The following is a 22,851-nucleotide window of genomic DNA, read 5'->3' on the forward strand; positions in this document are numbered from 1 at the left end:
CCTAGAGCTGAATCCCGGGGGGAATGAGTTCCATCCGCTGGCGGAAACGACGAGCTAGAAGTTCTTTTTGGCCTAGAGCCTGTGAGCCCCTGGGTGGCCCCGGACCTCGAAGATAAGTTTTCACCTCCCTTCTGGTTTCCAGACTTGACCATCAATCAACAGCAAGCCCCGCCCCTCCACCCTCCAGCTTTAGCGGGCGGAGTCTTACTTAGGGGACAACGCGCGCGTTCCCACAACGTCACCACAGAGGCGTAGTGCATGTAAATGAATGCACGCAGAGGATGCCGGTTCCCCGCACGTAGACGTCCCACGCCGTAGATGAATAAGATTCACATGAGGTTCAGGGTGTTTTAAGAGTGCACTATTAGATCAAGGGAATGGGAGGGAAAGATGGCTCAGTAAAGAAAACACCGCAAGCGATGAGTGAGTCTATAATGATGGAGAGCCTGGGCCCGGCCCGAACAACTCATACTTACCTGGCAGGGGAGATACCATGATCACGAAGGTGGTTTTCCCAGGGCGAGGCTTATCCATTGCACTCCGGATGTGCTGACCCCTGCGATTTCCCCAAATGCGGGAAACTCGACTGCATAATTTGTGGTAGTGGGGGACTGCGTTCGCGCTCTCCCCTGATCTTTGAAAGTTTAATGTTAGAATCGTTTACCTCAGCTTCTTCATGGCAGGTTCTGTCAATATAGTTTATTTAGCTGTACATGGTTGATGTTTTTGAGAGTGTGGTGCTGTTAAGTGGAACCCATGTACAGCATTTGACATTGAATAGTAGGAGTAACTCTCACAGCTTAACTGTTAAGAGCTTTGGTTAGTAATACATTCTTATAAATCAAATACTAGCAGCAACTTATCGCAACGTAGATATTAAAAGGTTTGGTAGTATACTGCCCTTGAACAATGCAAAACTAAAAGGTATTTTGTTTGTGATAGAGGCTCAGCTCTGAGGATGGTGCCGCCCCTGAGTAGTGGTGGGTGCTGAAAAGAAAGGATGGGAGCAAGCTACCTACTTAAGGAAATGGTAACATTCCTTCTCCATGTCCTCTGCTTCAGTTTTTGCCCCCAGGTTTCTTCTGCCTGGATTCCTGCCCTTTCTTCAGTGATAGACGGTCATGTGAACTGAGAATTCTGACATACCTTTTTCTCTCCAATATCACAGCAGTAGAAACCCTAAGATAGGCATCATTTGTTGTGACCCAGTGAATTTCATTAAACTTGTCTGTGTATGGAAATACGTCACTAGGAGGAAAAGTCTCCCTAGGAGTGCTGGGGTTACAGATGTGCACTAGGAGTGCTGTTGGGTTAAATGGTCATGCTGTCAAACTGCCTTCTAAATATATATATCCAGAAACGTTTCTCTGCAGCACGTTGGTGTAATGGTTACTGCAGAGATCCACAACCGGTCAAAATGCTGAGAATAAGTAACTGTGAGCGCTCAACTGCTAATGAATGGTCTACACCAACCTCCCCCACCCAAGCAAGGTTCAGGGAACTCAGAAGAGGGCCAGAAGAACCTAAGGACTGACAGTATGGGAGGAAAGCTGTGAAATGCTGTCTTTCCGACATGATGCAGCCATTGTGCACATCACCTCACAGAAGCTGTGTTTACAGGCACTCACAAAATCTGCACAAGGGGCTGGAGGAGGTAGCTCAGGGATGAAGAGCGCTCACTGCTCTGGCAGAGGACCAGCCCTTCCAGCGCTGAGTCGGGGCAGCTCATCTGTTGTAACTCCAGTTCCTGAAGTAGAGAAAGGAGACTGACTCTCCAGGACAAGCTGGCTATAGACTTGATAGACTTGCTGAATCAGCCAGCTCCGGTTCACAGCAAGAGACACTGCCTCGGTTGAGAGAGAGAGAGATCAAAGAAGATATTCTATTGCAAACTCTAACTTCGGCCCACATTGCACATACATGTGCAAGTGCACACATGTCCCCACATTTTTTAACATGGTGCATACCACAAACATGTCCATGCATGATTTTTTCTTTTTTTCTTTTTTTGTTTGTTTGTTTTGTTTTTGTTTTTCGAGACAGGGTTTCTCTGTGTAGTTTTGGTGGCTGTCCTGGATCTCACTCTGTAGACCAGGCTGGTCTCAAACTCACAGGGAGCCACCTGCCTCTGCCTCCTCAGTGCTGGTATTAAAGGTGTGTGCCACCGCCGTCCAGCTTAATTTTTTTTTTCCTATGCACAATGAGGTACATCTTTAACCCAGCATTCAGCAGGCAAAAGCAAGGCAGATTTCTGTAAGTTTGAGAACAGCCTGGTCTATATAATGAGTTCCAGGCTACCCAGGACTACGTGGTGAGAGCCATTCTCAACAAAATAATAGACATTTTTAAATGTTCCCATGGGGAGGAAACCACCCGCTGCAGAGGATAACTCAAAGGAGCCAGCTCACTCCTGCCCTGTGAATTCTGGGAATGGAACTCAATCAGCTTCAGTGGCAAGGGCCCTCACCTGCTGAGTCATCTTTTTCTATACCTTTTTTCTTTTCTTTTCTTTTCTTTTCTTTTCTTTTCTTTTTCTCCCTCCTGGAACTCACTATGTAGACCAGGCTAGCCTTGAACTCACAGAGATCTGCCTGCCTCTGTGTCTCAAGTGCTAGGGATTAAATGGCCAGCCCTAAGAACTTTCTAATTTTTTCCTTTTTTTAAATATATAATTTATTTTTATTTTATGTCATTGGTGTTTTGCCTGAATGTATATCTACACGGGTGTCACAAGCCCTGGAACTCGAGTTACAGAGAGGTGTGAACTGCAATGTGGATGCTGGGACATGCACCTGGATCCTCTGGAAGAGTAGTCAGTGCTCTTAACTGCTGAAGCTTCTCTCCAGTCTCAGTTTTTAAATGTTTAAAAAGTCATTTTTATATATGTGCATGTGGGTGTGTGTGTCACATGTGTATGAGTACCTGCAGAGGCCAGAGGAGGGTGTTGGATTATATCTCAGGGGCTATAGTTATAGGCAGTTGTAAAACATCTAAACTGGGTGCTGGGAACCAAAGTTGGGCCCTCTATAAGAGCAGCAAGTGCTTTTAAACGATGAGTAAGCTATTTCTCCAGTCCCCAAAATGAAATTAAAAAAAAAAAAATTAGGGGCTGGAGAGATGGCTTAGAGGTTAAGAGCACTGACTGCTCTTCCAGAGGTCCTGAGTTCAATTCCCAGCAACCACATGGTGGCTCACGACCATCCGTAATCAGACCTGGTACCCTCTTCTGGCCTGCAGTCATACATGCTGTATACATAATAAATAAATAAATCTTTTTAAAAAAATTAAAGGTTGCTGGACAGCACTGGCCTATAATTTCAGCACTCCAGAGGCAGAGGTAGGTAGATCTCTGAATTTGAGACCAGCCTGGTCTATAGAAGTGAGTTCCAGGACAGCCAGAGATAAACAGAGAAACCTTGTACATAAATAAATAAATAAAAAATGTAAAGCTTTAGCAGACTAGGGGTGATGGTGCGGACCTTTGATGCCAGCACTTAAGAGCAGAAGCAAGCAGCTTGACTCTGTACTACTCTAAGGAAAAACTTCCCATCCGGTTCAATGACTTACGCCTACAAAGGTATGTGTCACCACGCCATGCTAAACCCTGCCATTTTCTTCCTTTTTTTTTTAAGAGACAAATGTGTTTAATTTGGTTTATGGGTCCCAGGAGTCCATAATAATCCATAGAGAGAGCAAACTGCTAATGGGCAAAGATATAAGCTCTTGAATCTCTCTCTCTCTCTCTCACACACACACACACACACACACACACACACTCCACCCCCCCACCCCCCCACCCCCCGAGACGTACTTGTTCCAGCAAGGCTCCCGTCCCAAAAGCTCCATAGCCTCCCCAAACAGTGTGGCCAGCTGGGGAACAAGTGTTCACATATGTGAGCCGATGAGGAGCATTTGTCACCGTCAGGTCCCCAGCATGGGCGGGGGGGTTGGGGAAGAAGAGCGGTGGGAATTCTAAACTAAAGGAAAGTTCCATTCAGATTCCCACTCTGGTCTCCTATAAAAGGGGAGATTGAAATAAAAATTCGGTCTCCATTGGTCGATATTTAAATTTGCATCTTACATCTCATGTCTAGGTGATGAACTGAGATTTCTGAAGCTGTTCGTCTTGGCAGTTGACATAAGAACAAGGTCAGAAAAGGGACACAAGACTCGGTTGGTTCTTTTGAGAACAGCACATGAGTGTGGAACACCTAGTCAGCAAATGACTAGGAGCTGAGACACCATTATAGAATTTAGGCCCTCAGTCCCTAACCATAAACCATGAACTCATAAACCATGCCTGAAAACTGAGGCATGCCACTTGTAATAGTCATTGGCAATAGCAATTAGTTCAAGAGGTGCCTGGCTGCCCAGGCCTTCAATGGTTTTACCACCAAGACAGAAAATAGTTCTGATCAACCAGACTGGTAATTGAGAGCACAATGGACCTAAATAAATAAACTCAGCATAAATCTTTTCCTCCACTGGATGCTTCTACATCCTTATCTTTTAACAATGTTCTTAGAATTTATCACCCTGGACCACCTATACATTGGGCCTATTATTTCTCCAACATTTACTTATCCTTTGTCTAAAAACAGCATATTTTGATCATTTCTTTGGACCTTACTTTTTTGGGAAGATTCTTGAGTACATGTAAACTGAGCAAAATTTCATTAGCACTTATTAACTGAGTTCTATATGCAGCCCAATAACCCAAATAGGAACTAAGGTCTCTCTCTCTCTCTCTCTCTCTCTCTCTCTCTCTCTATATATATATATATATATATATATATATATATATATATATATATATATCCCTCTCACTCCCTCCTCTCTCTTGTTCTCTCTAGCTCTTTATCTCTCTTGTCTCACATTGAACAGCTTAAAACAATAGAAATGAGCTGGGTATGGTGGCACATGCCTTTAACCCCAGCACTTGGAAGGCGAAGGCAAACAGATCTCTATGAGTTCAAGGCCAGCCTGGTCTACAGAGCTAGTTCCAGGACAGCCAGGATTACACAGAGAAAGCCTGTCTTGATAAACAAACAATAATGTATTATCTCATTGACACCCTGTCATTTTAAACATGAAGTGTAGGAGGCAGGGGAGACTGAAACTGTAAGTAAGCCCCCAATTAAATGCTTCCTTTTGTAAGCATTGCCTTGATCATGGTTCCTCTTCACAGCAATAGAACACTGGCTAAGACCTTGACTTTGTACTGTAAGGAAGAACTTGCCAGCTCTGTAGTGAGTGGCTTATGCCAGTAACCCCAGCCCCTGGGAATCTGAGGCAAGAGATTGTCAGTTTGAGGCCGCACTTTGTTTGGGCAACAAACAAAATCCTGCCATTTTAAATCTGGGATGGAGAGTGGGAGGCAAGGAGGACTTGACAGGTAAAAGCATTTGCCTCTCAAACCTAATGACCTGACACCCTAATAAAAGCTGAATGTGGGGGGAGCATCTGTAACCCCAGCACTCTAGTGCACATCTGTAACGCAGAACTCTAGTGCACATCTGTAACCCCAGCACTCTAGTCCACATCTGTAACCCCAGCACTCATAGTGCACATCTGTAATCCTAGCACTCTAGAGCACATCTGTAACCCCAGCCCTCTAGTGCACATCTGTAACACAGAACTCCTAGTGCACATCTGTAACACAGACCTCCTAGTCCACATCTATAACCCCAGCACTCATAGTGCACATCTGTAATCCTAGCACTCTAGAGCACATCTGTAACCCCAGCACACCTAGGACAAGATGAAAGGCAGAGACAGAACTGTGCAGAAGCTGTGGGCCGTCCAGACTGCGTGCAGCACAGCAGCAGGAAGAAGGGACAGCGTGAGGGCGGACTCCTACAAGTTATCCTCGACCTCTGCAAGAGGGGGGATATGGCGGAAGAGTACTTACATCTTCCTCCCCTCCCCTCCCCTCCCCTCCCCTCTCCCCTTTCACACACAGAGTAAATCACTTTTAAGTTAAAAAAGGTAGGAGAGACAAGACTCCTGCACATGTTTGTAATTGTACACATAAACACACAATGCACAACAAAAAGTTACTTTTTGGAATTTAAAAATGGAAAAGATGGCGATGGAGAGGCGGCTTAGCAGTTAAGCACACTTACTGTGCTGGGTGTGGGGCCCATGCTGTAATCCCAGAACTCTGGAGGCCAAAGCAGGTAGATCTTTGGGAGTTTGAGGCCAACCTGGCCTACAAAGCTAGTTCCAGGGCCAGGGATGTTACAGGGAAAGCCTGTCTCGAAACCCCCGCCCACCCAAAAGAGAGCTCTTACTGGTCTTGCACTTGGGTTCGGTTCCCAGTTCTGTCCAAATCCAGTTCTAGGAGATCTGATGTCCTTCCTGACATCCTCAAGTACAGGGCACACATGGTGCACGGACGACAGAGGCAGGCAGAGTACTCCTCCACAGAAAGAAAGAAAGTCTGTGTGTGTGTGTGTGTGTGTGTAAATCCTAATTCATTCATAGGCATCTAGAATGGATTTGCGTCTGTTTGTTTGGGAGGGTTTCTTATGGGTGTTCTGGCGCTGTAAGAGACAGCCTGACACAGCAACACTGTAGAGGAAAACAGTTCATTGGGGCTGCTCTATAGAGGGTTGTTCAGTCCATTATCATCATGGTGGACACCATGGCTGCGGGCAGGCAGACGTGGTGCTGGAGAGGTAGCCGAGAGGTCTACATCTGCATCTGTAGGCAGCAGAGAGAGAACCACTGGGCCTAGCTGGGGCAATACAAACCCCAAAGCCCACCCACAATGACACACTTCCTGCAAGTGTGTCAAGACCACACCTCCTGAAGCCATTCCTAAGCATTCAAACATGACTCCATGGGGCCATTCTTATTCAAGGCACCAAAGCTGGGTGTGGCGGAACTGAGAAGAGACTGGGTCTCTCCATGTAGTCCTGGCTGTCCTGGAACTCAGTAGATCCACCTGTGTCTGCCTCCCAAATGCTGGGATTAAAGGCATGTGCCACCACACCTTTAGTCAGATCTCCTGTAAATTTTGAAGAAAGGTCAAATGTTCTACAAATGGCTAGATGCATGTGAATTTTGTAGAATACTTTTGTATGTAATGCTAGCATTTTTATTTAAAAAAAGAAAAAACTAGCATAGGGCTGGAAAGATGGCTCAAAGTCAGACTGTGTAAACCATTAATACTGGTCTAGGTGGAAATTTGGTGAACAGGCTGGCACTTTGTGTCTTTAACTATGATAGAAGTGTTTCTAGAATTCTGGCACCAGAATACCATTTCTGTCTTATCCTGTCTGTCTTGGTTGCTCGGTGATGCCTCTGAAGGCAGCAGGCACACCCATGGGGCCCAGACATACACGCAGCCAAAACACCCCTACACATCACAGACAGTAGAAAATATTTACACCACGACTCTCAAGCTGCTGGGACTAAAGAAATGGATGGTCGGTTTGTTCCTCCCTTCCAGGGCAACCTCCAGCTACTGCAGAACTGCCTTGCCGTTTTAAATGGAGACACATAGGCCACGCTCCGCCTTCTGTTGAAAAGGGCTGCCTTCAAATCTCGTTTGTTTTCTTGATGACTTCCGGCATCTACGCTCACTGGGAACAACCGATCAGCTGGCACGGTGCATCGGCTCTTCTTCTGAGAGACAGTGGAGTGGCCGGGCTCACCGGCCGCAGGGCAGCGTCTGCCACCGCCCTTGACCTTCCGAGAAGCCCAAAGTCCAACTTCCTCTTTTCTTTTTTTTTTTTTTTTTTTTTTTTTTTTTTTTTTTTTTTTTTTTTTTTTGGTTTTTCGAGACAGGGTTTCTCTGCGTAGCTTTGCGCCTTTCCTGGAGCTCACTTGGTAGCCCAGGCTGGCCTCGAACTCACAGCGATCCGCCTGGCTCTGCCTCCCGAGTGCTGGGATTAAAGGCGTGCGCCACCACCGCCCGGCTAACTTCCTCTTTTCTTTAAGTAGCCTGTCTTAACTGTGTTTATTTCGTGCGTAGCGATCTGATGGCTGGCGCCTTATTTACCTCTCACTCACTTGTCCAGTTTTAACATTCTCAAGAGTCCACTGTCCACACAGATAACGGTTGCCTTTCTGGATTTTTTTTTTTAGCATCCTGTGCCCTGCGTTCTTTCATGTTATCCATGTAAACATCTTTTTTTTTTTTTTTTTTTTTTTTTTTTTTTTTTTTTTTTTTTGGTTTTTCGAGACAGGGTTTCTCTGTGTACCTTTGCGCCTTTCCTGGAACTCACTTGGTAGCCCAGGCTGGCCTCGAACTCACAGAGATCCGCCTGGCTCTGCCTCCCGAGTGCTGGGATTAAAGGCGTGCGCCACCACCGCCCGGCCCATGTAAACATCTTAATGAGACTTACTTTGAATTAATGAAACGTAAAGTTTGGGGTCAGTTGTGTGATCATTATCATTATGGTCGATCTCTGAAGAAAAGCAGATGTGTTCGTATGTTTGCCTTAAACTTGTGAACTAAACCAATATTGTAAACCGCCCAGCGATACCAGCGGCGCTTGGACTCCGTGCTCCTTGTATCGCTCTGGAATTTGGGGTAGCGATAATAAATCTACTCCAGCATTATGCTTTACAGTGCAGGTTTTCTGTTTTCCTCCCCTTCTTTCTTTTGAAAAGGCCGATTGAACCAAGTTCACCGACGCTTTACCGCAGAGCGACCTGGTTTTCTGGGTGCCCTCCACAGAAGGAGCAGCTGGACAGAGGCAGACGTCTGCCTTTTCCGGAATGCAGGAGCATCTCACTTCTCTGGGCCGGTCCATAGCTCAGCCAACCGCGTCCCTCCCGGTTACCATGGCAACCATGGCAGCGTATTGACTGGCACAGAGGAAAACCCTCTACTAGAAGGAAGAGCTCTTGAGTTGGTGAGGGAAGTAGATTCCCAGGGACCAAAGTTTGTGTGCGCATGGGGTGCCCCGCCCGGGCTCTCTGACAAGGAGAGGACGAGACCCCGGTTCCCAGTGTAAAGTAGGTGGAATGGATTTCTCTGTCTTTTTCCAAGTCCTCTCCCATGTGGAAACCACGGGGATTCGGGCTGGTCTTGCCTGGAACGGGTTCCTAGTTTGTTTACAATTTTCCAAACCGTCCCGAAGACTCCCGGGGCCGCCTCGCAGGCGTTGGCCCTGACCCCACCCAGCCTTTCCCAGTGCATGTTCTCTGGCTGGCCGGTGTGCTGGTCGCTGTCCTCTCCGACTGACACGTGTCCCCGTGCTGTTCAGAGACGGTGTTCCTGGTGTTGGCCGAGAGATCCTTTCTGTCCTTGTGTCTGTGACCTCCCGTGGTAGAAACACCCACACGGGGTCCACCAGTGGGTGAGTGCAGGACCAGGAGCCCTTGCTTCGGGACCCGTCTGACCCTCACCATCTGCCCCTGTGGCCTCAATCCGGTTTGGGCAAGATTCTCTTGACTTCTGCCTCAGTTCTCTGCTCTAAAGGACATGTTGACCTACCTCGCAGGGGTGTTGTGAGGATTAATAAAGGTTGGTACCATGCTTTGGAAACGTGAAGGTGCTGTGTAAATGCTGAGGGATGGATGGTTGAGGGCCAAATTGTACGATGGTTCTCTCCCCCAAGGGTTATTGTGGGGTTTATTATTTATTTATTTGTTTATTTATTTATTTATTTATTTATGTATGTATGTATTATGTATACAGTGTTCTGCCTGCATGTGTGCCTGCAGGCCAGAAGAGGGTGCCAGATCTCATTACAGATAGGTGTGAGCCACCATGTGGTTGCTGGGAATTGAACTCAGGACCTCTGGAAGGGCAGTCTTAACCACTGAGCCATCTCTCCAGCCCCCGGTTATTGTGTTTTTGATCAACACGGTCTCTCGGAGAGGAGGAAGTGGAGTAGAGTGCACCCTTAGCCTCTGGTGTCTTTTTTTTTTTTTTTTTTTTTTTTTTTTTTTTTTTTTACTTATTTACTGTTCAGGGATGCTTTTACCTGACCATTTTCTGTGTACCATATGTGTGCAGTACCAGAGAAGGGTGGGTGGAGAAGAGGGCATCAGAACATCAAGAACTAGAGCCTTGTTGTAGTTACTGGGAAAGGTACCCAGGTCTGAGGGAAGAGCAAGTCAGGGCTGTCAATTGATCAATTGATCTGTCCATCCATCCATCTAATCTATCTTGGTTTTTTGAGATAGGGTTCCTCTGTGTAACTTGTCTGTCCTGGAACTTGCTCTGTAGATCAGGCTGGCCTCGAACTCACAGAGATACCTCCCGAGTGCTGGTATTAAAGGCATGAGCCACCACCACCAGATCCTAACTTACATTTTTAAATGGGTATATACAGTGGTCGCGGGCAGGGATTCAGGAGATGGTCAGAGAACAACTCCAGTGAGTGTTACCCCAAGTGGAGTGGGGGGATCATATTCAGGCTGTCACTCTTGGTTTTCTTACTTTGTCTCTTTGGGGGCCTCCACCCGGCACCCAAATAAATCACAGAGGCTTTGCTTAATTATGAATGTCTGCTTTGAGCTTGGCTTGTTTCTTGCCAGCTTTTCTTAACTTTAATTATCCTGTGTGTCATTCTGGTCACACCTGAACTCCAGCTACAGCGGGTGTCATTTCTGGTCACACCCTGAACACCAGCTGCAGCTGACACCGTCTCTGAGTTTGAGGCCAGCCTAGTCTACATAGTAAGTTCCAGGCCAGCCAGGGCTACATAGCTGCTGCTCCCCAACCCATCCCCCACTCCTCCCCCTAATGGTTTGGGGGCACCAAGATGACTCATTGGGTAAAGGTGACTGCTGCCAAGCCTGACAACCTGAGTTCGATCCCCAGATCCCATGGGGTGGAAGGAGAGAGCTAACTCCTAGAATCGGCCCTTGACCTGGACATGCTCGCTTGCTGTAGCACCCACCTGTGGTCTCTGCCCTACCAGCTGGCTCCCCCTGCTCCAGGCCTCAGCCTGATTTCCAAACAGAGCAGTGGGGAGGCGGAAGACTGGGAGCAGGGGCTTTGATTTGTATTTCCCGGCAGATGCTGTCCCGGGCTGCAGCTGCTTTAGCTGGGGTTTTAAAGAGGTGGATACTCGAGGCCAGAACGGTCACTCTGCAGATCCCACAAGATGACTCGGTAGCCTGGGACTGAGTATTAAAGGGAAGGAAGGAGGAGGGAAGGAAGAGAAAGAAATCACTCCTTCAGTGTTTACCAAATGGTCAGTCAGAGGGTGAGAAGGTGAGCGCATGTGCCCATCGACCTGAGGTCTCCCCCGGTCCACCACAGTCCTCCTGGCCTCCACCCTCTCCCCGCCGCCATAAATATGACGTCAAGCATCAGGACGACTAGGTCCCGACAACTCTCTCGGCTCTGCCTCGCAAGTGTTAGGATGACAGGTGTGAGCGCCACAGTCGGCTTAGTCATGGTTTCTGCTGAGACCTTGTAGCGAACTTCTGTGCTAAAGGAAAGTAGTTCATGGGCCGAGGGTGCAGCTCGGCCGGTGGATGGACTCGCTTGCCTGGCTCGCACAAACCCCGAACGTGTGACCCCAGCGGAGGACGATGGCACCCAGGCAGGATCAGAAGTTTAGGGTCCTCCTAGGCTACGTAGTGCGCTCGGGGAGTCCCTGGGGCCATCGCGGTTGCATGACAAAAAAAAAAAAAAAGCGTGGGGCGGGGCTATGCAAACGAGGCGGCACGCGTTGGCTGCCGGTCCGCGGGCTCGGAAGGCGGCGTCCCGCGCGGTGACGATCCCGTGTGGGTGAGTGTGATGTCCGCGGGGGCGAGAAGACCGCGACGGGTGTGGAGGGCGTGGGCGTCGGTTCAGTGTGGCGGTCGGGGTGACCGTGCGTTAAAGGGGCGCGCGTGTGTAGGGAGAGCGTGCGTGCGTGGTAAGCAACTCATACTTACCTGGCAGGGGAGATACCATGATCACGAAGGTGGTTTTCCCAGGGCGAGGCTTATCCATTGCACTCCGGATGTGCTGACCCCTGCGATTTCCCCAAATGCGGGAAACTCGACTGCATAATTTGTGGTAGTGGGGGACTGCGTTCGCGCTCTCCCCTGACAACTTCTGTTACAAAAGTGAGATCCTGTTTCCCTTTACATTCTCTACACGAATGGTCACCCTTGCTTATGTTAATGTGCCTTTAATCTGGGAGTACAAGTGTCCTTACTGCTTTAACCTCATAACGACCCAGTTTGTGTGGTCAGTGGCATAACTCCGAGTCCAGCAGGTTCCTTTCCGGTTCCGTACTCCTGGGGTTCTAGAACCATTTTCCGTTAGAGCCAAAGGACCTCGCTGAGTCGTGTCAGCTCTTTTATCCAAGCATCAGCACCCACGTTGTCCTCCCATCCACCCATCCATCCACTCTGCACAGTGGTGCCCTGCAGGGCAGCCCCAGAGAGGAGAGGCAGAGAGTACTTTTTGGGAGACTTTCGGTCCCCATTGGACAGAGTTCAATGGAGGACTATGAGACGGGCCACGAAGGTTGAAAGATTTTTGTTTCTGTAGTGGAAATCTAGTAGAGTCATTGTATCTAAGGTAAACATTAGAAGGACACTGCTGTTTTCTGCAATATTTAGACCTTGAAGAAATCAATGTTTAAAACAGTGATTGTTTTCTGTGATTTATAGAGTTGTTTTTCAGAAGGAGCTTTACAGCCTTGGCGTGAGTTTCGTCACAGTAAGGTCCTGGCAAACCCGGACCGTCTTTGGGCTATTGAGTACTGGCAACAGTGCACATGAGGATTAAAGTTGCAGGGGTAGCTGTGGCGTTTTCTTTCACGAAACATGTAGATCAGACCAGGGCTTTGGTAAGAGGAACTTGTTTTACTCTAAATCACAACCTCTGTGTAACTATCGCTAACGATGCTTCTGCTTGGCTGTTCCGGGTCCGGTCCATCGAGGCTGGACCGCCCTGCTGCCTCAGACCCTGACTACATCCTAGAGTAATCCTCTCCTTATGATCTTCCCGAGTTAACTCAGAACACCAGCTGTTTCATCCTCGGCTGCTGAGATTCGGGGTGCCTCTGCCTGCCCAAGGCCTTTCTAATAATAAACTTAAAATCCAGCATCTTCCACTCTCTCTGAGGTTCCAGGTCCATCCCTCAAGTCGGATGACTTCCACCCAGCCTTGCAATTCCTGCACAGGAAGACCTCTCATCTGGCCGGCCTCTGCACATACGTGGCATACACAAACACATAAATACCTAAACCAGGGTGAGCAGATGGATGGTTCCGGCGGTAGAACACGTCTGTGAAGTTCATGTACTCTCATCTAATATTGCATAAGGCTTCAAAACTTCTCAGCCAGGCATGGTAGCTATGAATTAGTGCAGTTCTAGGCCAGCCTGGGTGACGGAGTGACGAGACACCCTGTCTCAAATTCCCTCCCCAAAGCTGGTAGAAACGATTCCAGGAAAAGGGAGTAAGCACTCTCCTTTTCAGGTTAGGTCCCACGGCTGTCAAAGGTGCGGTGGAGCATGGCCAACTGGGGGACTTGCTGAGCACCATTAATCCGGTCCACACACACACTCTAGTCCTTTGCCAGGGCGGCACATTTGTTCTTGAGGAGCTCAGGCCTCTAGGTCAGAGATCTCTTTGGTTCAAGCTTCTAGTGTCCCGTTTTTGCAGAATCGAAACAGTTCTAGGGTCTGGAAGTCTTTCAGGGGGACAGCGTGGTGGTATCTGTGAAGGCCCTCTTCTAGGTACAAGTCACTATTTGGTGTCCTCACCGGGCAGAATATACAGTACAGTTGTATGGGAGCATTGCATTTTGGGGGCCAGATGGTGCCTGTATCCTGGGAGTGAAAACGGATTGGGAATATGTATGGAAATTGTTATCACTGGCACAGAAAGTGAACTCTCTCTCTCTCCCTCTCCCTCTCCCTCTCCCTCTCTCTCTCTCTCTCTCTCTCTCTCTCTCTCTCTCTCTCTCTCTCACACACACACACACACACACACACACACACACCACATACGAGGGCGGGGGGGGGGGGGGGGACGGACACGGGACTGGAGAGATGGCCCAACAGTTAAGAGCACTGGCTGCTCTTCCAGAACACCCACCAGGGGTTAACTCCCAGCACCCACATGACAATTCACAACTGTGTGTAACTCCAGTTCTGGGAGATCTGATGCCCTCCTCTGTCCTCCACTGGGCACTACACACATGTGATACACAGACATACACACAGGCAAAACACCTATACACATAAAATTAAAGTCACTCTCCCCTACCCCTCTCACTTTTTGTTTTTTTCCAGACAAGGTCTCTCTGTGTTGCCCTGGCTGTCCTGGAACTTTGTAGACCCAGCTGGCCTTGAACTTGCTCTGTACAGCCGGCTGGCCTCGAACTCTCTGAGATCCACCCCTCTCTGCCTCCCAAGTGCTGGGATAAAAAAAGGCTTGTACCACCATGGCCCAGATTATAAATAAATCTCTTCTTAAAAATATTGTGGTGGTGGCACATGCCTTTAATCCCAGCACTCGGGAGGCAGAACCAAGTGGATCTCTGTGAGTTTGAGGCTAGCCTGGTCTACAGAGCTAGATCCAGGACAGGCACCAAAAATACACAGAGAATCCCTGTCTCAGAAAAATATTGTTATAAATATTGTATTGTGGGCCAGACAGTGGTGGCACACAGCTTTAATCTGAATACTTGGGAGGCAGAGGCAGGTGGATTTCTGTGAGTTTGAGGTCTACAGAAGCAAGTTCCAGGACAGCCAGAGCTGTTGTTACAGAGAGAAATTGTACTGTTTCACGTGTGTGGATGTTTTGCCTGCATGAATGTCTGTGCACCACCTTCTCAAAGTCCCCGCAGAGGCCAGGAGGAGAAGTGTAGGGACATCGGGTACTGGAGTTATAGATGATTGTGAGCCACCATGTGGGTGCCAGGTGGGAGTGGGTGCTGGGAATTGAACCTGGTGTCTCTGGAAGAGTGTAGCATGCTTTGTTGTGGCCCGCCAGCTCACAAATAATGACATGGAGGCTTCCTATTAATTATGAAAGCTTGGTCTTAGCTTAGGCTTGTCCCTCTAGTTCTTAGAACTTAAATTGACCCATTTATAGTAATCTACATTCTGCCTTGTGACTTTTTTTTATTCAGTATATCTGACTCCCTTCATGTCCCATTGGTGTCTGCCATCTCCTACTTCCTTTTTTTCTCTGCCCGGAAGTCCCGCCTATACCTCCTGCCTAGCTATTGGCCATTCAGCTCTTTATTAAAACAATCATAGTAATATATCTTCACAGGGTATACAAATATCTCACAACATTTTCTCCTTTCTGTCTAAATAAAAAGGAAAGGTTTTTAACGCTAACATAGTAAAACTATATACAATAAGAGCAATTATCAGGTAAGAATGACATTTACAATGTCCAGTCTATCTGTATTTGGCAAATTCAGAGAAAATATCTCATTATGTATCCTATCTTGGTGAGTCAAAAGTTTTGTACCTAATTTTCTTTCTTTCTTTCTTTTTTTAAGTTGACTGAAAACTTTTATTGTAATCAAAAAGTGACATGACAGGGTAATGAGTTCAGCAAATCATTCTGCTGATATGTTTGAACTGATACCAGCATTTGCCAGGCAACTAAAAAAATTCAAATGTGAAAATTCCACAGTACAGTAAACTCCATCCAAACTAATTAATGGTGGTTAAAAATAATAGGCCCTAGCAAAAGCTCTCATGTTCCATGGTCACAACTCACAATTCTGTACAAAAGTTCGTTATAAAGCTCTGATGTAAAAATGAAATAATCAAGCAGCAAATACTTTAAGTGCAGCACAGGTCTTCATTCATTGTTTACAAGGCTGGGATCTCTTTACATTGTAACGGAGTTTAATACAGATGACTTAGTAAGTAAGTCAATGAACACATCCGTCCTTCACACAGGGACAGATTTCGCTTTTTGGTCATCTTTCTCCTTCTCCTTGTCCTTGCTCTTCTTGGCTTTCTTCTTCTTGGGTTTGTGTTTCTGGCTCTTCTCAGCCTCCCCTAATTTACTTTCTATCATAGCTTGTATTACCAGCCTAAAATTACCTTTTTAGACCTTAAACCATTTTCTTTGATAAATAACTTAAGCATTCATGTCTCTCAACCCTATACACTTTATACCTCTTTTGTGAGGTGGTTTTTTCTGTACTCCATAACAAGGAAAGCTGTAACTATAAGTATCTCATCTTCAACTCCATCAGAGACCCGAGAAGGATATACTATTACCTGAGTAAACAGGAAGTGCAGAGCAAACAACTTCCAAAACTACAGAAATGACAGAAGCAGCTGGCTGCCTGGACAGTCACCAAGGTTCCTCTCCAACGTTGGGGCATCCATCTTGGGCCTACAGGCCTAGAATATCTGACAAACTCCTGTGAAGCAGGAATTTTGAAGGACTGTCCTACCTTGTCTTGGCAGAATGTTACATATCTTGGTGGCTAGGGATGATGTAAGCATAAGGTTACTAGTTGCTAACAGGATTCAGGGTATCTACAGAGACATAAATTTTTATTTCCTATGCCCTGCTTTTGTTGACACATTCAGATTTATTGTTGCAGTTCTACACTCCTCTAAGGTCAACTTCTGCTCAGTTGAGCCCATTACTCTTTTTTTTTTTTTTTTCCCTGAGACAGGGTTTCTCTGTGTAGCTTTGCGCCTTTCCTGGAACTCGCTTTGGAGACCAGGCTGGCCTCGAACTCAAAGAGATCCGCCTGCCTCTGCCTCCCAAGTGCTGGGATTAAAGGTGTGCGCCACCACCGCCCGGCTTCCCATTACTCTTTATATCTTGTTTTGCCAAGTCTAGGATACACAGATTTATTGTCCCAGCCTTATCTTTCCCATAGGTTCAACTTTTGGTCAATTCAAAAAATGCTGGTCAGCAAATACCTTTGGAGGAGGGTGGGGAAGCATCTCTCAAGATGGCTACTGATTTTTCCCTTTCAATAGGAATCTCCCTTACACAACTTAAGTAAAACATAGCTCTCTAAACAGATGAAGATAGGTTCCTTCTCTATCCTAGAATCTAATCAATATTTATATGTATAATTCAGCTATTATTTGGCTTTAAAGGGATTATTGGGAAATGTTATCATTTTTACTATTTTCTACAGAGAAAATATTTTCCAGTTTCAAATAACCCTGGATTTTTGAAATGTAACCAGTTTTTATGTTCAAGTTATCTGTGTATTATTTCTCCTGCAGTTGTACATAAAATGTTTTTACATTTTAAAAAAGGTACCAATACTATAGAATTATATTACATGAAATACATAGAATATGCAAATTCATAGAGATAGAAAGATCAGATGTCATCTCAAGATGGAGAAGAGGGGAATATAGAGCAATGATTTCCTAAGTACAGAATCTCTGTTTTGTGTAATGGAAAAGTCCCCAAAATGGACAGTAGTATCAGGACATAATATCATAAATGTAATAAATCAATATAATTAATTAATGAATATCATAAAGTTATTGAATGAATACTGTGAATGTAATTAATGAATACAACAAATATAAAATATCATGAGTGTAATTAATAAATATGATGAGTGTAATTAATATCTTGAATGTAATTCATGCCACTGAATTGTGAACTTAAAAATGGTTACAATTACAAATTTATGTTCATAAAAAAATAAGGTAGAATGTAATCACCATACATTATATGTGTGTATGAAACTGAAGACAGCTATGTTCTAAAACAGAAAGTGGTGATAGTGTTTCACTAAAGCTTGCCCAGTGATTGGGAAAAATCAAAACTTACTATACTGCTTTGTATTTGATCCCTAACCTCAAAGCTATTATCAAAATATCTTAATCTGAGGTCATTCTAAGTCTTTGTTTCAGCTACGATGCACTCTGAAACCTGTAAACACATCTCCCAACATTAAGATTAAAAGAATTTGAGCCAACGAGGCACCTGGGACTCAATAGTTTTCTTTTTCCGTTTCTTTATTTATTATGTATACAGCATCTGCCTGAATGTCAGAAGAGGGCACCAAATCTCATTGCAGATGGTTGTGAGCCACCATGTGGGAGCTGGGAATTGAACTCAGGACCTCTGGAAGAGCAGCCCGTGCTCTTAACCTCTGAGCCGTCTCTCCAGCCTCAGGGTACTTTCAAAAGTTGAGTTCAGCACTAATGTCAACTCTTCTGGGATGTTGAAGTTTCAAGTCTTTTGTGAAAAGCCACAACTTCAAGGTTGAAGCCAAAGTGCGGTGTCTTGAGAAACTCGGGTGACCCAACAAGTGTGGCTCCCCGTGCCTCGGTTTAGAGGCACAACCCGATGGGTCGCAGCACCCGGGGCCGGGGAAATATGCTGCAGGCCAAAAGCCTGATTGCAGGTTTTTGGATTTAGCGTTTTTGTTTATTTAACCTGTTAGTGCTGAGGATTGATCTCACACGCTAGGCATGCCGATTTATATACATGTCCCTGCCCAGGTCGCAGTTTTGAGACAGGGTCTCTCCGTGGAGCTGTGGCTGGCCTAGAACTCACAGAGCTCCCACCAAACAACCCAGGCCTCGAGTCTTAGTGCTTCGTTCCTGTTTGGAAGCTCTGGCTGTCCCAGAACTCACTCTGTAGACCAGCCCGGCCTCCAACTCGCGGAGATCCGCCTGCCTCGGCCTCCTGAGTGCCGGCTGGGGTTACCCTTTGCCTATCTGTAACCCTCCACATACAGCAGCTATTCGTAATAATTCCATTCATTAGTGACGTCTTCACGCACGCACACAATGTACGTCAACCACGTCCACGACCCTGGTCACTCTCTTGTCCCCTCACAGTCCTGCAGATGCCCTTCGTCTTCCCAACCAGCCTCCTCCACTGACCATTTTTAACACTTATTTTGTGTGTATTCACGAGTGACACACCACCTGTGTGCCAGGACCTGTGCCTGTCAGAAGAGGCTGTCGGGTCCCCGGGACTGGAGCTGGCAGATGGCTGTGAGCTGCCCCGTGGGTGCGGGGATCGAACCTCGGTCTTCCGCAAGAGCAGCCAGGGTTCTAAACCGCTGAGTCGTTTCTCCAGCCCCACAAGTCCACTTCCATGTCTTGTTTGTTTTTTGTTTGCCTGTTGGTTGGTTTTGAGACGAGATCTCAGCGGGTAGCCCTGGCTACCTGGAACAAGATATGTAGACCACAGGTGTCTAGCCTCGAACTCACGGCGCTCCTGCACAGCCGCAGCGTTGGGATGGATTAAAGGGGTTGTGCTGGCCAGTTGCACGTCAACTTGACGCGGGATCGGGCTGAAGGCTGGAAAGCCCGAAGGGCATTTTCTTCATCCCTGATGAATGAGGGAAGACCGAGCCCACGGTGGGCGGTGCCACCCCAGGGCTTGTGGTCCTGGGTGCTCTAAGAAAGCCTGGCCCGCACAATCCCCGAGTGCGTGACCCCAGCGGTGGACGACGACACCCAGACAGGATCAGTTTAGGGTCCTCCTAGGTTACGTAGTGAGTTCAGGGAGTCCCTGGGGCCATCGCGGTTGCACGGCAAAAAAAAAAAAAAAAAAAAAAAAAGCACGCAGGGCGGGGCTATGCAAACAAGGCGGCGCGCAGTGGCTGCCGGTCCGCGGGCTCGGAAAGCGGCGTCCCGCGCGGTGACGATTCCGTGTGGGTGAGTGTGCTGTCCGTGGGGAGGAGAAGACAGCGACGGGTGTGGAGGGCGTGGGCGTCGATTGGGTGTGGCGATCGGGGTGACCGTGCGTTAAAGGGGCGCGCGTGTGTAGGGAGAGCGTGCGTGCGGTGAGAACAACTCATACTTACCTGGCAGGGGAGATACCATGATCACGAAGGTGGTTTTCCCAGGGCGAGGCTTATCCATTGCACTCCGGATGTGCTGACCCCTGCGATTTCCCCAAATGCGGGAAACTCGACTGCATAATTTGTGGTAGTGGGGGACTGCGTTCGCGCTCTCCCCTGGTTTGCTGGTTAAAAGTGAGACGATTTCCTGTTTTTATACTCTTGGTTTCTTTTTCTTAGTTTTAGCTTTTTAGTTTATAACACAATGCAATTCCCTTGTCCCCCTCAGCTCCCGTTCCCACTCCCTATGTTTTTGTTTTGCCTTAGGCTGGAACATAAAGGTATATGTACCGAAGTCGGGGTCGGGGCGCGCTTTCTTCTATTAGGTCTCTTCTCCCTTTTGGTGGAGTTAGTGCTTCTCGCTATAGTCTTTATATCCTCGACCTTGCCAGGCGGCGGTGTGGCAGCCAGCCCTTTTTACTTGGTCGACTCACGCATACACTGTGCACTGGGAGTGAAATAGATGCAGTTACCTAGAAAAAGGGAATCAAGACTGACTGACCGGCTGTGGGTCATTTTTTTTTTTTTTTCTTTTTACAGACAGGGTTATCTCTGGGTATATTGACTGTGCCTCTGCCTCCCAAGTGCTGGGATTAAAGGCGTTGTGCCACCATCGCCCGCGAATAATGACGAGGAAGTGGTCCTGGCAAATGTGGTTGGTGCCATTCTTGGGCGAGTGGTCCAGAGCTCTCTGAACAATGATGACCAAGGCGACAAGGTAAATAGCCCCCCTCCACGGCCTCTGCATCAGCTCCTGCCCCATTTGAGCTCCTGCCCTGACTTCCTTCAATAACGGACTACCATGCCGAAGTGTAAAACCAGGAAAGGTCACACTGTTTAATCATAGCAACAGAAACCCTTAACTAACGCTATGGAAACCATTGTTGCCAGTATAGAAAGGAAAACAAACATCGGTACATCTGTGTACCACGTTCGGGCAGTGCCCACAGGGGCCGGGAAGAGGGTAGGAGTTGGATCCTCAGGAAATGGACATATAGACGAGTATCAGCCACCATGTGGCTGGTGTTGGGAACCAGACCCGGGTCCTCTGTAAAGAGCAGCCGGAGCTCTCAACAGATGAGTCATTTCTCCAGTCCCCCTCCTCTACTTTCATATCTTATTTGTTTTGTTTTTAAACTGTGTATTTGTTGGCTGGCTGGGAACTAGATATGTAGACCAGGTGTCTTAGTCAGGGTTTCTGTTGCTGGGACAAAACACCGTGATCCAAGCAACTTGGGGGGAAAGGGGTTTATTTGGCTTATGCTTCCTTATGGAAGGAACTTAGGACAGGAACTCAAGCATGGCAGGATGCTGGCTGGAGGCTGGAGGCAGGAGCTGATGCAGAGGCTGTGTACTGACTTGCTCCCCATGGCTCGGTCAGCCTGCTTTCTTACAGACCCTGAGACCAACAACCCAGGGATGGGTTGGGCCATCCCAACAACAATAGGCTGGGCCTTCCCCCATGCATCACTAAGAAAATGCCTTACAGCCAGTGGTGGTGCACACCTTTAATCCCAGCACTTGGAAGCAGAGGTAGGTGGATCTCTGAGTTCGAGGCCAGCCTGATCTACAGAGCAAGATCCAGGGCTACACAGAGAAACAGGTGGGACAGAGAGAGAGAATGAAAGGGGGGGGAGGGAAGGAGGGGGGAGGGAGGGAGGGAGGGAGGGGGAGGGAGGGAGGGAGAGAGGGAGGGAGAGAAGAAAAGGAAAGGAAAGGAAAATGCCTGCCAGGTAGTGGTAGTGCACTCCTTTGATTCCAGCACTTGGGAGGCAGAGGCAGGTGGATCTCTGAGTTCGAGGCCAGCCTGGTCTACAAATCGAGTTCCAGGACAGCCAAGACTGTTACACAGAGAAACCCTGTCTCAGAAAACAAAACAAAACAGAAATAGAGAAAAGACCTTATAGCCAGATCTTTTGTTTTGTTTTTTGGTTTTTCGAGACAGGGTTTCTCTGTGTAGCTTTGCGCCTTTCCTGGAACTCGCTTTGTAGCCCAGGCTGGCCTCGAACTCACAGAGATCTGCCTGGCTCTGCCTCCCGAGTGCTGGGATTAAAGGCATGTGCCACCACTGCCCGGCCAATAGCCAGATCTTATAGAGGCATATTCTCAATTGAAGTTCCCTCCCTTCCAGTGACTCTAGCTTGTGTCAAGGTGACATAAATCTAGCCAGTACGCCAGTCCAGCCTTGAACTCACAGTTTCCTGCACCATCTGAGTGCCGCTTCGATTAAACTGGCTAGCTTTCTATCAACTTGTCACAAGTTAGTGTCATCTGAGGGGAGGGAATCTCAGTTGAGAAACTGCCTCTGTAAGATCAGCGATAGGCAGGAAAGTACGAAGGGCATTTCCTTAGTCACTGGTGAGTGTGGGAATGCCCAGCCCATTGTAGGGGGTGCCACCCCTGGGCTGGTGGTCCTGAGTGCTATAGGGCAAGCCATGAGGAGCGAGCAAGCCAGTAAGTAGCATCCTTCCTTGGCCTCCATGATGATGGATTGTGATGTGGAACTGTAGGCTGCAATAAACCCTTTCCCCCACAAGTCGCTTTTGATCCTGGAGTTTGTTTGCTTTGTTTTGCTGGTTTCTTGAGACAGGGTTTCTCTGTATAGGCCTGCCTGTCCTGGAACTCACTCTTTAGACCAGGCTGGGGCCTCAAACTCAGAGATCTGCCTGCTTCTGCTTCCTGAGTGCTGGGATCTTTTAAAGGCGTGTGCCACCGACACCTGTGGAGCTTTATCACAGCACTAGAAACCTTAACACACAGGCATCATGTTTCCCAGTGAATTTCATTAGGGTCATCTGTAGGTTGTGTGATGTTATATACACCACTGAAAAACAATGTCTTCCCTCACATAATACTGTTGTGCTAATTGGTCATGCTGTCAAACTGCCTTCTAAATATTTATATTTTATACCCAGAGATTTGTGTTGCTCTCAACTGTCTGGTCAGAGAAGCGCTTTTCTGTAGCACGTTGGTGTAAGTTATTACTGCAGAGATCCACAACCGGTCAAAATGCTGAGAATAAGTAACTGAGCGCTTGACTGCAGATGAGTGGTCTACACAAACTTCCCCACTCAATATTCAGGGAACTCAGAAGAGGGCCAGAAGAATGTAAG

At 47.4% G+C, this 22,851-nt stretch overlaps 3 non-coding genes across 3 annotated transcripts; all 3 read left to right on the forward strand.

The window, feature by feature from the left end:
• Positions 1-468: 468 nt before the first annotated feature.
• Positions 469-632, forward strand: LOC114693424. The gene has a single exon (XR_003734546.1). It is a non-coding gene; the product is annotated as a U1 spliceosomal RNA (small nuclear RNA).
• Positions 633-11,845: 11,213 nt separating this feature from the next.
• LOC114693430 lies at positions 11,846-12,009 on the forward strand. The gene has a single exon (XR_003734551.1). It is a non-coding gene; the product is annotated as a U1 spliceosomal RNA (small nuclear RNA).
• Positions 12,010-19,694: 7,685 nt separating this feature from the next.
• On the forward strand, positions 19,695-19,858 carry LOC114693431. The gene has a single exon (XR_003734552.1). It is a non-coding gene; the product is annotated as a U1 spliceosomal RNA (small nuclear RNA).
• Positions 19,859-22,851: the final 2,993 nt, after the last annotated feature.

Source organism: Peromyscus leucopus, chromosome 14 (genome assembly GCF_004664715.2).
Source record: "Peromyscus leucopus breed LL Stock chromosome 14, UCI_PerLeu_2.1, whole genome shotgun sequence".
NCBI lineage: Eukaryota > Metazoa > Chordata > Mammalia > Rodentia > Cricetidae > Peromyscus > Peromyscus leucopus.